Consider the following 12,923-nt stretch of genomic DNA (forward strand, 5'->3'; position numbering starts at 1 on the left):
GCTGTGCCGCTTATGTCCCACTACCAGTTTACTGAACCAGACCCCCATCTGTGGAGGTTACAGAGGGAAGGTCTGTAATCTGGGTCTTCAAGATCAAGGGGTGCAGGCAGTATGTGGCTTTGCTCTTCTTGGTAATCTGGAAAGGCGACCCCACTTCTCTGAATGATTTCTCGTACAGCTCAATAAGAGGCACCCGTATCACAAATTCACTTGTGAGTACAGCTAGGTGTCTCTTCCATTCTTGCATCTAGTGCTATACCCTAAGGATGGAGGCATATACTCTGAACTATATAAGAAACCAATGGCTCGCAATTCCTTATTGTGCTATAACAACTTCCTCCCATGAGCACTTTAACAACTTACAAGTGGGGCAGTTCCTCAGGACCAGAAGTAACTGCACAGAAATGGTCAAATGCAAGGAACACGCGGCTACACTAAGCACCGATCTGTCTTGTAGACAATACCCACAGGATCTCATCCACAGGGCAGCAAAAAGAGCCAAGAATAATAAAGAAGCTCTCCTTCATATCTATCCTAAACACAACACAGACAGTCTGGTATGTGTTAGCACATACAGCCATCTTATTAGCATGTTCAAGAAGACCATTAGCAAGAATTGGAGCATTTTTAACACAAGAGACAACACACTGCCCAAGCATCGGTTTTCACTCAAACAGAGTTAGAATATTGGAGACATTGCAGTCCACAGTATACCACAGTCCACCACTCACAGGATGAACCAGAACACTCTATAGTCTTTGCCTCCAGCTAAGGGTCATTTTCGGTGCAGTTTTTGGTCGGTGTGTCAGTTGACACAATACACTGTCCGCATTGACCTTGGCCTAAAGACCCCTTGGGAACTTTCCAACCATACTAATTGCAACACTGAAGGGGTCATTTACCTCCTCACATGTCCCTGCAAGCTGATATATGTTGGCATGACTACCCGCAAAGTTAGAGCAAGGATAGTACAGCATTGTAATTCAGTGAGATGCAAGAAATGTAATACTAAACTCACCAGACACTATCTTACTTCTGGCAACACGGAGGTTGACATTAGGTGGGTGGTTCTAGACAAACCCCATTTCTCACCAAGCATAGGGACTTTAGATTCAGTCCTTTTTAGTAGGGAGCAGCGCTGGATTCTTAGACTTAAAAGTAACACACTGGGTTTGAATTACAACATTCCATGGACTAGCCTGTGATAGCTATCTACTCGCTGGATATATTAATCAGGTCTGGCTGTCTACCTGTCACTCTAATACCTTGATTTATATTGGAGAGTCAAGCTATCTGGATGTTTTGTCTTTGTTTTTATTTTTACTTGTTTTTTATTTTTGTGCACAATGCTTGGTCCATTCTTTTCGTCCCCTAGTGACCACAGCCATCCCCAGGGTTTACAGGTACGATTTGCCTGCTCCTTCATTCATCCCAGACACCTCCGCTCTGACATTTACTGTTTGCTCCTCGTATTTGGGATGTCATATGACGTGTCTTAACTGATCAGATGCACCGTTATCAACATGCAAAACTTGCTTTGTTCTGGGTGCAGCCCATTTACCCAATCTATCTTACCACATACTCTGACACTAAATTAAATGATCATGCCAATCATTTGGGTACAGGCCCCATAATGAGTACCTTCCCCTCCGTTAGCTATACCCCCCCTCGCCCCCCCATTAGTGTGTTGCCCGTTCATGGGCATATCTCCCTAGTTCTACAGGACCCGTAAATGGGACCTCAATTCCCAGTGGCCCCTGGGTTCTCCACGCCCCTTTTAGGCATGTCATAGTCTTAGACGACCCCTTAAGGTGACGTGCCCGTGACGGAGTTTCCACTCTCGCCAGGCACACCAAGGAGTTTGCCGCGCTGACCCTGCAGGTATGGGGTCTCTGTTGGGTTTTAAGGAGGGCTACTATAAACTTGACAGATGCACAGATTGCATTTAACATTTGGTGCCATCACCTCAGTGCTGTGAACTCTGCACTCTTACTTCCCTGTCATTCCCCGTTACGGCCCTGGCACACTGCGGTCTTGGATGAAAGCTCTTTTTTCTGCCCTCCCACACGGAGTGTTGTATACCCACACCAATATACACATGACTCTGTTGTGCCCGGGTTTGCTTGCATTACCTAACCGATGTTACATACAAACACCCCCGGTGCTCATCTCTCTCCTTTCCTTAATATGCACTCACTCAAACATGGCTCTCCTTCAACCCTCAGGATAACACAAGTGGTCTTGGATCAGGATGCTCATCAACCTGGCTCAGCTAGTGCCATGTACTCTTTTCCTATTACTGGTTTAGAAGTAATTACTAGATAGTACTTTCCAGCATAATGCATGCATCCACCCAAACACACTTTTCTGTTTAGCGCCCCCTTTTTGTTGGCCTTGTCCTTTCTAGGCAATTTGAGTAAGGAGACTCTGGTTGGTCTTGTGCAATACGAGATGGGAAGCCTTTGCACAGTAGTGTGGATGCTAGGACATTACTACACACACAGTTTACATCTAGTTGTTCCATGAAAGCTAGGATGGAGTTAGGGCAATAGACATTTTACCCACCGATACACACTTCAGACTAAGGTATGGTCACATGCTCATGATACGTTCTTCTCTTTCCATTTTGAAGCCCAGGTTTAGCTTGAGGTAATGAATTTAAGCATAAATATAGGTGCTGTGATGTAATGATTTTCATTGATTTTAATCTTATGTTTAGGTACTCTGCTTGATGTAATGATTTTTATTCTCAATTTTGTGTGTTGTGGTGTAATGATTTTAATTAATCGGAAATCAATAAAATATTGATCTAATTATGCAGAAGTTAGAGATCATGTAATCAATAAATCTAAATGCAACTTTTTAGTTATAACATATTAATCAAAAATAAGTATAAACAGAATAAACATAAAAGAAGTTTAATTAACTTGGCAAGTACTTTTACCTAAATATTACCAGCTATATCTGTTCTCTGCCTACCTGTTATTCCCTCAGCTTCTTCCGCACTTCTTCTCCTCTTCTTCTTTGCCTCTCTCCCTCATATGTTCCCTGTCTCTCCTGTCCCCTGCTTTGATTTCCACCCAAGCCTTTTTTTCTCCTATATACATTCCTTCCCCATTTTCAGTTTTTTGGCTTCTCCATGTTTTCTTCCTCCATTCCTCTGTCCCTATTTCTCACCCCCCATTCCTCCCAGTTTCCTCTTCCTTCAGTTTTCTATTCGTTATTTCTTTTTAGGTCGAGCCCGGGCAGCGCATGCGCTGCGAGCCATGCTGTATTGGAGTATGTACTTGAAGCCTCGCTCAATCTCCACCCATATTTGTCATTGGCTTGTGTCATTGTCCTTGGTAAATGCTGGCTTCTGATTCTTTATTAGGCTTGTAGTCCCTCCTTAGTACTGCCTTGTCTTCGTTTATTTCCTCCCATAAGCGCTGGCCCTTTTACTTTGGTTGTAACACGGTACGTCTTCTTTAGTCTGTAAGCACTATTTTCTTTAATGAGGTTCTCTTACTGCAGGAGGGTCTCTTGTGCGCAGTTGTGACCATCGGCTTGTTTATTCAACTCGTAGCAAACTGGAAGCTCTTCAGGGGCCATGGGAGGCAGAAGGGGGCAACTCAGCGATGCCTTCAAGCATTTGGAATGCAGTAGGTCTTGCATTTGCCAGAGTTTGAGCTATTGGCATTGGAAATGACCATGCTTTTTATTTATGTTTTAAAAAAAAAAACATAAATAAAAGGCACTGTCATTTACAATGCCAATAGCTCAAACTTGCGTAAATGCGAAACCTATTGCATTGCAGATGCTTGTTTCGGTTTGTCCTTTGTCCGACAGTGGTCCTCACTCCAGTCCACTTTCCCCTCTGACCTTTCTGTATATCCATCTCTTCCTTTCTCCCTTCCCTCCTCCCGCCCTCTTTTCCCTATCCTTCCTTTCATGCTCAAATGTCATACTCTCGCACTCTCTTCCCTCCTAAACGTCTTCCACTTTCCTTTGATCCTCCATGTCCTCTCCCAGCTTCTCTTCCCTGTTCTTTTACCTTTCGTGATCACTTACCTACTCGCTCTCTTCCCTCTCTCCAGGCTGTTCTTCCGCTCCCTGTCCTTCCTTTCATATTCGTCCTCTCGTCTCTCCTGTCTTTCGCTTTCCTCTGTTCCTCCGTTTCCTTCCCGCCCTCCCAACCCTCTCCTACTTTATTTCCGGTGCCATTTCATACTTTCACCCTCTCGTCCACTTTCCAGTGATGCCCCAAGTCCGCCCCTCCCTCCCTCGTGGATTCTTTCTGCAGGTGCTCTAGTGCCCTGTCCTTTGGATCCTGCTCTGGCTGCAGGTACACAGTACAGGTAGGAGGATCCTTTCCCAGATCACGTTGCTGCGCCTCGCGTTTTCCATTCTGTGTCAAACCGGTTCTGTCTTCGGCGCAGGTTGTCCCGCTCCGTGCACCACCCCAGCCCCTCCGTCGCCCCGAGCTGTATCCTGACAGGTCAGTCAGTCTCGCTTCTCACTTCCTGACAGACCCGAGGGCTGGGACTTTGTAGAGCAGGAGTAACCGCGCTCACGCTTCCCTCTCAGCCAGGAAGGGTTTTTTTTTGGCAGTGAAGAGGCCCCGGCGACTGCCACGTTTGATCTGTTTACGCACGCAAGGGCGAACGTTAAAGGGAAGGATAGGAAGTGCTTTTTGCAGGCTCCGGCCGAGCTCGCGCCAGCGACAGGACCCGTGCAACAGGTGATCTTTCCGCGCTCGAGGGTGGCAGTGCGACGCGCGTCTTGTGGTGTTAGTTAATACAAATAAGCTTCTGAGCCGAACTGTAATGAAGCTGATCTCAATGGGATTCGCGCAATTATGTGTTGTGTGTAGCGCTGTATGGAAGCCGTTTTAAATGCTATTCCGAAAAAATCTAGCACTGTACGGCTGCCAGCCACTGTGCATATGGTGTATATGTGCAGATCGCCAGCGGGAAGCTGGCCTGGCGTGGACGGGAACTAGGAGAGATAGCCGGACAGGCGTTTGGCTTTGAGAAGGAGGGGAGAACTGGGGTAGAATCGGGTGTCTCAGCCACGCGTCTGACCGTGCCCCATCCCCGGACTTTTTCACAGGGCAGTCACCCATGTGCCTTGCCCACAGGCGAAGGGGCCCGCCGTATTTTTAAATGTAATAATTTGGAGCTCTGCTCGTTGGGTAAATAGGGTTTATGTAAAATGTTTAAGGTCCATCAAGTTCGTTTTTTCCCCTCCTTATTTGAGAAGTGGGTGAGTGTCTGTGGCGCAAAGCGCACAGTGTTCCCACTTTCTCCAGTATACTTGGGTAATAGCTGCATGCTTTTTATCACAGCTGCGCGCATGGTGTCAGTGGCTTGCAGTGAGTTTTCAAGTAACTCACGTTTTCAGGATGCGGGTTCTTCTTGGTCTTTGTCTTATTCCATGCATCCTGACTGCCAGACTCCCCAAAATAGGGCATGGCTGTTGCAAATAACGCGTTTTACATTTAGCAACTCAACTTTGTTACAGGATCTGTCAAACTTCAACGGGCGAGTTTGCACGTTATTGTCTCCGGGGGCTTATTTACAATTGAGAGTCAACTCCTAATGGCCTCGTAATCTCATTTAAAGACCTCAATTTGAATCTGCCCTAACTCATGAGAGGTTAATTTTGGCACTGTCAATACTTTCAAGGCAGAAACCATGCACTTTGGCAGCTCAGACGACTACTGAAAAATACAAAGCGGTTGTCTAAAGGAGCGGGGATTGAAGGAGTTAAAACTAATATCTGGGTAACCCCCAGGAGGAGGCTGGATCGGGGGATCAGCGTCAAAGGAAGGCATCCAGCTGGGGCTTAGTGATGATGAAGACTTTAAAAAAATGTTTTTTGTTTTTTTTTGTGTTGGGAGGTATTCTGTTCAGCCTACAATGAAGGCACACATAGGTGCTCGATACAGTTAGTTTAGTTATGGAGAGGTCAGGTGTGCCCGGTTATAGATCGGACTGAGGGGAAGACTGGTGAATTGTCCTCTCGCCCTTCATTGACTCGTTTGCTGCCAGCTGTCTCCAGTGAGCGAATGTACAGGAGCTTCATCTTGTATGCTGGGGCTCTGCGTTTATAGAGGCACCCCAATCTGCCTGGGAAAGGGTTTTTTGAAAGTGAAAGATGCTTATGAGAATGGAAGATTCTCTTACATAATTCGGTCGCTTGATGGTCTCGAGCAAATTCGATACACCCACTCTGTTCCTCTTTTCTAACATTCTACGCCTTACCTTTCAAAAAGCATTTGCTGCGTTATTTTGTTGTTTGTTTGCTTGGGTCCTGTCTCGGTGACTACAAGGATGAGTTCTGATTCACATATGGAAGTACACGAGGGAAGGACCCCATACCTCGTAAAAACACCAGCAATGGACACTAGAAAATTGTATTTAAAATAAATTACGAATGGGAATGTTTGCTACCCTGCACCACAGAGGTATTTAAAACACATTGCTCAATGACAAACATTTTTGTCTCTGTTCAATGTATGGAGCTCTGTTCAGTTTGTAAAGTTTTTCCGACCCGTGCTTCACGTCGCCAGAATCCTATATTTGTATTGCATAATAGTACAAATTACTGATGATCGGAAATTTGAAAAGCTTGTTTTTCATTGTCTGGGGCTACTCTGGAGATTGTTTAATGTGTTTCAAGATTGGTAATGCTCGCTTAGAAGAAATGTACTATAAATCATGGTGATTTGTATAAATATTGGTTGTTTTCATTGAATGGGAAAGCTGAGGAAGCTACATAACATTTTTGAATGAAAGAACTTTCATTTGAAAAGAATGGCAGCCAGCATAGCAGAGAAATTCCTTCCACTGTGCCTATGTTCTTTCTACTCCTACTTCACAAACTCCTTCACTCCTCCCATTTTTATTTTGAACCATCATAGCCCATTTCAGGGGGCACAGGGCAAGAAGATCTACGGGCAAGAACTGTGGTGATTGGGGTTGTTTGCCCCTGGTGTCCTTGGGTCTGCCTTACTATGACTTTGCAAACCGGTCCAAGAATACCCCTTTTGCACTTGACCCTCAGCATAGCAAGGGCAGGCACTCAGAGGGTTCTTAAGGAGTAAGTGTGCTGGGTAGAGACTTGGAACTCAAACAGTAGAATAGCAAACAAAATAATTCAGTGTACATACCCATGCTAGACCTAGTAAAAAAAGAAATATTTTCATCTCACTGCAAACGAAAGTACTGCACACAGTAATGGGGGTTCAGCTATAGGGTTTTACAAAATACATTTATTAGACACTAGCAAAGCTCTATAGAGATCTAGCAGCAATGAAAAAGATCATAGGCAGGAATTTGGCCTGCAGATTTGGCGTGCAAATTGGACACTGTTGACTCACCATGGAATAGCATTGAATTTAAATTACTCTTCTTGGTAGATAATGCTAGGTCTGTATAAATGTTGCATTTTTATATGAAAGTACCTATTCTTCTAAACCCTCACAATTTTGCCAGCTAATGCAAATGAGGTTCAGATAGTTAAGTAGTATGCATACAGTAGCATAATTTGCCTTTTAGGAGTAGACGGGGTTGCAACTTCATTCTTCTGGTTCTACAGCCAGCAAGCAACTTGCTAGATGTTGCCTCCACAAAGCTCGTCAGCTAACTTCTTAAATTGTTTAACAAGCATATACAAAAGCAATACTCAAAAGAGTGTGGTGTTTCTCTCGCTGTCTTTGCCTGCCTAACTCCTTCTATAAGTTTTTGTCTAGCTAATAATCCACTTGTGGGTAATCCACCTCTGAAGCACAGCATGCTGTCTGACCTAAGTGGACTGAAATGAGTTCCATTGCAAAATAACGTCCCTTTAGACTCCGATCATCCAGTTGTAATAATAGGAATTATGTTCCAAGTGTAATCATATTGGGGGGCTAATCAGAGGCTAAAAAGGCGTTGCTTGAGATCAGTTTGAAAAACAGTCAAAGATGAGGCTTCTCTGAAATGTCGACAGCTAATGTTATACACTCGCATCATAGACTAAGCATCTCCTAGCACCTCTTCACAAATACCCTTTTTTTAAACACAGTTCTATTAAAATTCAATTAACCAAAACAAGTGCATTCTTGCAAGTAAATGCATAAGTGTAGTACATCCTGCTTTTTGCTAATTTTGAATGCCATGTATTGGTTCTATTGTACATTTACTTTTCTAGCATCTCATTTGAGAAGTTTAAACACCTGCATACTCTACAGTCTACATTAAAAAAAAGCAACTCCTTCTGGGTCAAGTGTTCTGCATCTAAATGTTTTTAATCTGGTGCCAGTTATGTGTTTAGTTAACATCTATATATCATGACATAAGAGCAGCCTGGTGTGAAAGATCTCCATATTCAACGCAAATTTCTAGTTCCGAACTGTACTATGAGAGCTCTCAGTGCATATATACCCTTCTAGAGCTTGCCATTATCGTCCCCCCTCCTTCCTGAGGGCAAACCTATTCATTGTTTACTTTCTTCAAGAAACGCACTTTGATCTACTATTCCCACTTTAAGGTGGTGCCTCCCCCTCACTTGCATGTAATATGGCAAACATCATCTAATCCTAAATTCAGACTGTGTCCAGCCCTCTCTTTCCCCTTTTGACTTCCATGTGCAATAAAACACTTTATTCTGTCTATCTCAGTACATCAGATCTCCATTTTATTAGCCACAGGTCCGCAGTAAATTTCCAAGTCATTGCTATCTGCCTTCTCGCTAATAAGAATGCAAAATTGATGAATCTACTTCTAGGTATATTATTTTTATACTGGATGATTATACCTCAGTTGGATTTGACCCAAACTCTTTCTTGTTTCATTTATAGTGTACATGATTTAATTCCAATAATATGTTCGAGCATACAATTCCAAACCTTATGAAAAGATTCTGCTTCTGTGGCTCAACATTTTGAGTTTGATTTATTTACTTCTGTTTTTAGCCTGACCAGAGGTGAGATAGGTTCTATGAACAGTGTTAAATTGGAACATTTTGAAGCAGGCATTCCTAGATATTGTGGACGTCGATTCGTAGCGGTAGTGACATTACGTGTCCCATCATGCCCAATTACATCACAGGAAGTGACGATATATTGCAATTTACAATATGAGGAAAGTGATGGAATGCACTCCAGTTGTACTCAATGTAAATCGTGTAGAAAAATGTTCAAGATCATATTTTTGCGTGCTAGCCGAAGCCTGCTCTGGCCCAGTAGCACAGGTAAATATTGAAGCTATCTGGTGCGTCGTCAGGCACCCGCATCAAGCTGCACAGCCATTCAACTCGAGTCTCAGTGGTCAAGAAAGTAAAATCCAATGTTCATACAATTAATTCGTATTTATTCCATATTTTTCAGTAATTTTCAACCCATTTTTCTACATTCACAAAGGCAAGGGAACTCAAGGGTACCTCTTTCCCTTTGTGAACCTGTAACCCACTTCTTTTTGTGAAGTTGATAACTTTTCAATAGTTTGTGACTGTTAACTGGAAACTATTGATACATTGCAAACCGAATTGCAATGTGGAAGGGATGCCTTAAGCAGGCCCCGTAAAAAATTGTGATTCAGTATCCATTTCTAAATCCGTTTTGCAATATAGTAGCCCTTCACAAAATGAGTTTTGCATTTGCAAACTCTGATTCTACGAACTACAAGGATTGTGAGTGCAAAATTGCTTAGTACATCTGGCCCCTAGTCGCTAGTTATTTGCATATGGCTATCACTTGTAGCACTTTGAGTATTCAAACTTTCACTTGTGTTATACATCTTTAAATATTAATATAGTTTAAAGTATTTAAGCAGAGAATGTACTGTAGACAATACCCTTTTTTCAAGGCACACTGCATGTGCCAATCATTGAATACTTCTGTGAAATTTCAACATACAGAAACCATAAGCTGGGACCCTCTTAGCTTCCTTTATTAATCCCCCCCTCACATAAACTCCAGAAACCACAAGCCTATATCACCAAGCAGTAAATGGTTAGATTCCATGTATAAGGCGTTTGCAAAGAGAAAATAAACAACGAACGGGCATCATGAAGAGTATTTACTTACTACTGGCAGTTTAAACATTGTTTACATTTAATATATGCTCTCCCTCTGGCTCTTCCCTGTAGGTTATTGTTTACATTTAATATATGCTCTCCCTCTGGCTCTTACCTGTAGGTCCCATGCCTAACATGCTGCGTCCACTTACCTACTTAGCTGGGCCTTATCTGAAACTTTAAGCTTGGGTTAGTGAAAACCAGTCTGCAGCTGTAGGAACACCTGCACAAAAGGTAATTGTAATTGCATTTATATAGCGCTTGCTACCCCTGACGAGGCTTCAAATCGCTTTTTCGGCAAGTAGTGTGCTTCTCCAGAACCATAAAGGATTAGTGGCGAATAATTACAGTGAAATATGAAAGTAATTTTAGTGGTGGATACGTTAGTCAGCTATTTGGATTGTGAGGGATAGTGGAAGGATAGAAAAGTGGGAAAAGGTTTGCATTTATATAGCGCTTGCTACCCCCGATGATGTGTTGAAGCGCTTTTTCTGCAAGTAGCACGCTACTACAGAACCCATAAAGGGTTAGTGGTGAATTAGCCTAGTGAAGTATGAAAGTAATTCGAGTGGTGGATGTGTTAGGCAGTTATTTGGATTGAATAGGAAGAGTATAGAAATTATTAGTTTTTGGGTTTTATATCCGTAGGTAGGGGGCTTGAGGTGAGTAAGGGGGAGGCGGAGGGGAGTTAGTGTAGGGAAATATGAAATTAATTTGAGAGGTGGACATGTTATTCTGTTTTTTGGAATGAAAAGGAATAGTGGAGGGATAGAAGAGGGAAGGAGGGATGGAAGATGGAAGGGTCTAGAATGTTTTTTTCTTTTTGTTAAGTTCATAGCAGTAGAAGGGGGTTTGTGGTGAGTAAAATGGAGGTGGAGTGGGAAGAGTCTGAGGTAAGGGTGTAGAAAGGCTTGTTTGGGACATCTGAATAGTAAGAGGTATGAGATGATGCAAGGAGGGGTAGAGGAGGGAAGAGCCTAGAAAGGATTATTTTGGGGGTCATAGAAGTGGTATGGGACGAAAGAGTGAAGGTAGAGGATACATTGATAGAGGTATAGGGTGAGAAATCGGGATCTGCATTGGATTTGCTGAATTAGAAGAAAAGTAATAAATATAGAGATACATAAGTATATGGATGGTGTGTGTGTGTGTGTATATATATATATACATACATACATACATACATAAGGAAAGTAGTATATGTAGATTAAAGATGCACTTAATAAACTCCAGATTTCAAGTGTTGCTGTACTTTACATGTATTTGTTTCTCAATTTTTTGTAATTCAAAAGTGAAGCAATTGTAGATAAATTATAAGATTCACTCCTAAACATGTTATATAACATAGAATAATGAAACTATCAGTAATATGTACATTGGTTAAGCAGAACTAATATCTATATTTTTTATAACATATATATTATACGTACTTTTATATAAGGCAATATACAGGTACATATCTATAGTCTAAATAAATGCTTTTATACAGAGGGATATGCTGTATATTTCTGTTTGCATATGGTGGTTATGTGGGGAAGAGCCAATTCTTCAATAGTATTCTGAAGATAAGGTGGTTATCAGTGGATCTTACATGGGGGGGGGTGTGGTAAAGAGTTCTATAGTTTGTCTGCTTGAACAGAGAAGGATGTGCCACCAATGGTTTTTTTCTTGTACGTTCAGATTCTGAGGCGAGGTGCCACTCTAGAGCGGAGGTTCCTTTGTTGAATGTGTTGTGCGATTTTATTCCTGATGAAGAGAGGTCCTGTTGCATGTATCACTTTGTGGGTGATACTAGGTAGCTTGAACGTGGATCTTCTGGCAGCGGGTAGCCACTGCAGGGATTTCAAGGCAGGGGAGATATGGTCATGTGGCTTTATATGTAAGAGTAGTCTGGCAGCTGATTTCTGAAACTGTTGTAGTCTATTCAAAGTTGTTAAAGGTGAACCATGGGAGAGGCTATTGGCATAACCGAGTTTGGACAGAACAGGAGCGATGGTAGCCTGGACTTTGTGTGAAAATTCCAGATGAAGGAAGATTAGTCGCAGAGTTTTATAGTAACAAAAGCTCGATCTTGCTTGTTTGTCCACTTCGGCTTTCATTGGTAACTTGGAGTCCATGGTCATTCCGAGGTTTCTTACTTCCTTCGATACTTTAGGCGGTGTTCCCAGATCATCAGGCCAGGTGGCGAGGGAGTCATAATTTTTCCAACCGCCACATTTGAATATTTGTTTTGGAAGCATTCAATTTGAGATGGCTCCACGTCATCCATTGATCCACGGCTCGGAGACAACTGAAAAGTAGCGACTTTCCAATGTATTCGGGGCATTCCATATGAAGGGGTATTTGCGTGTCATATGCATTGTTATAGCAAGTGAGGTGAAATTGGTTGATCAGTGCCGGTAATGACTTCATGTAGATGTTGAAAAGCCTGGACGAGATCATAGAGCCTTGAGGGACCCCTACTTTAGTGAAGTACGGTTTGGAAGAGAAAGGGGGAGGGGTGGTATGGATAACATTAGTTCTGTTGTGATTGTAGGATGTGATCCAGTCTAGAGCCATGTTCATGGTCACCGTGTCAAAGGCAGCTGAGAGGTCCAAGAGAAGCAGTACAGCAACACCATTCCAGTCAACTACGTTCTTCAGGTCATCCCAGATGGCAATGAGGGCAGGTTCTGTGCCTCTTCCTGGAGGGAATCCCGATTGGAAGTCTGAAAGTATGGCATTATCTTAAATGAATTGTGACATCTAAGTGAATGCTGCTCTTTCTATCAGTTTGCCCAGGAAAGGTCCATTTGTAATGGGTACATAATTGCCTGGGTTCAACGGGTTCAAGGTTGTTTTCTTCAGTAATGGGCGTATGTATGACTTTGAGTTCTTCTGGA

At 42.7% G+C, this 12,923-nt stretch overlaps 1 protein-coding gene across 6 annotated transcripts in view; it reads left to right on the forward strand.

Moving 5' to 3' along the window:
- SLC35E2B (solute carrier family 35 member E2B) overlaps positions 1 to 12,923 on the forward strand; it is a 287,965-nt gene that overhangs the window by 161,274 nt on the left and 113,768 nt on the right. The window contains exon 1 of one of the 6 annotated variants that reach the window (XM_085609413.1): positions 4,303 to 4,337. The exons of 2 other annotated variants lie outside the window; for them this stretch is intronic. The gene's annotated coding sequence lies outside the window, so the exon portion shown is untranslated. Of the gene's footprint in view, positions 1 to 4,302; positions 4,338 to 4,384; positions 4,478 to 4,507; positions 4,721 to 10,167; positions 10,276 to 12,923 lie in introns of those variants that run through there. 3 more of the 6 variants (XM_085609396.1, XM_085609398.1, XM_085609418.1) reach the window with 3 other exon arrangements.

The sequence above is a fragment of the Triturus cristatus genome, chromosome 1_2 (genome assembly GCF_964204655.1).
Source record: "Triturus cristatus chromosome 1_2, aTriCri1.1, whole genome shotgun sequence".
NCBI classification, from domain to species: domain Eukaryota; kingdom Metazoa; phylum Chordata; class Amphibia; order Caudata; family Salamandridae; genus Triturus; species Triturus cristatus.